Below are 1,619 nucleotides of genomic sequence, written 5' to 3' on the forward strand. Positions count from 1 at the left end.
CGTCGTGTCCCAGCACAGATGGACATCGATGCTGCAGCAGAAATTCCTGTAGGAAAGAGAGATGGGGGAGAGCATCAGCAACCACCACAGAGGAAGCCCAGGACATGGGGCTTTGGGTTGGGACCAGGGGTTTCAAGGCAAGGAAGCGGCGCAATACCCGCTGGAGCCAACTGGATTTTCACTCCAAGTCCAGTTTCATGGCTACCAAGATTCCAAACCTCCCTTTTTTCCGGTTTGTGATTCCAAACTGGGTTTCGGCGCTGATGGGGAACTGCAGCTCTTCCCCAAAGCTGAGTCCAAATAAGGGTTGTGAATAGTGTGAATATTGTCTCGCCTGCTGTCCAGCCAGAGCTTTTTGTGGACACGCCCGTGGAGGGGGAGAAAACAACGGGAGATAAAACGCATCTCCACATTCTTCCTCTCCTGAAAACCTACCCCGAAAGCCAGAGGCTCCAGCAGATTTGGGTGACTAGATCAGTCCCTGTGCTCTAGATTCCCTCTGGGAGTCAGCTGCCCTTGTAGCCAGACACTTCCCGCTCCCACAAATCCAGCTGGCGCAGCTCATTTCCACCTCTTCCCGTCACGAGAGGTTCTGCCCTGTAAATCGCTGCTGCGGGGAGGCTGCAAACCTGTGGGTGGCCAGGCTGTGTCCCCTGGGCAGCCGGCAGGACACGTGGGCAGCTGCCCCCAGGTCTGTTTCGGGCGGTGAGCTGCAGAAAGGCGAGCCGGGACCTTAAGTGCCCGTTGGGAACGAGCCCTGTGCCATGGGCAGGATGTCCCGGCGTCACCTCCGGTCCCCGAGCATTGTGCGGAGGCAGCACCTGGTCTGGACACAGCTGCTGGTCTCCACTCCGAGGGTCTCCGTCACGCTGCTCCAGAGCCAAGTGCAGCCCTGCGGGACCGCAGCCCCCTCCGTGGGGCTGTGCAGGGCTGGAACGACCCGACACCGAGCACTAGAATGAGGTGTGCACGATGCCAGGCCCAGCGCAGACTCAGCAAAATCCCAGCCTAAGCATGAAGCCTAAATGCAGTCCCCGGGCCAGGCAGGGAGGGGTTGAGCCCCCAGGTGGGGCTGGTTGAGGTGATGAACCCCCACTGGTCCCTCCACTGCCCCCAGCCCTGCATCGGGTGTCCCCAGCACTGTCCCCTCCTCTGCCCCACAGCCCTGATGCATTCACGTCCCTGGGACTGTGCCACATGTCCTCAGCCTGTGTCCTTGTCCTGTATCCTTAACCTTACGTCCTGTGTCCCCAGCCTATGTCTCATGTCTCACGTCCCAGGACTCTGTCCCATCTGCCCAGCCCTGTCCTATACCCCCAGCCTGTGTCCCATGTCCCTGAGACTGGGTCCATCTCCTTGTCCTCTGTGTCCCCAGCCTTGTATCCGGTATCCCCAACCCCATGTCCTAGACTGTGTTCTGTGTCTCCAGCATTGTCCCGTATTCCCAACTCTGTGTCCTGTGCCTTCTGTCTTGTGTCCCCAGCCTTGTGTCTTATGTTCCCGGCACTGTCCCATCTCCCTAGCTCTGTGTCCCGCGTTCCCAACCCCGCAGCCACGCGTCCCCTCGCCCACCTCCCGTGTCCCCGACCCTGCGCTCCTCCATCCCCCCGCGCCCCGGT

The 1,619-nt window shown here is 60.2% G+C and overlaps 1 long non-coding RNA gene across 1 annotated transcript in view; it reads right to left on the reverse strand.

Annotated features, from left to right (window-relative positions):
• The window catches only part of LOC108447843, a 2,069-nt gene extending 487 nt beyond the window's left edge, over positions 1-1,582 (reverse strand). Inside the window, exons 1-3 of the long non-coding RNA XR_001863546.1 lie at positions 436-1,582; positions 158-290; positions 1-46 (exon numbers count right to left, since the gene is read on the reverse strand). The exon at positions 1-46 is cut by the window's left edge and continues 487 nt beyond it. This is a non-coding gene — a long non-coding RNA (uncharacterized LOC108447843). The remainder of the gene's footprint in view (positions 47-157; positions 291-435) is intronic.
• Positions 1,583-1,619: the final 37 nt, after the last annotated feature.

The sequence above is a fragment of the Corvus brachyrhynchos genome, unplaced genomic scaffold (genome assembly GCF_000691975.1).
Source record: "Corvus brachyrhynchos isolate BGI_N302 unplaced genomic scaffold, ASM69197v1 scaffold597, whole genome shotgun sequence".
NCBI classification, from domain to species: domain Eukaryota; kingdom Metazoa; phylum Chordata; class Aves; order Passeriformes; family Corvidae; genus Corvus; species Corvus brachyrhynchos.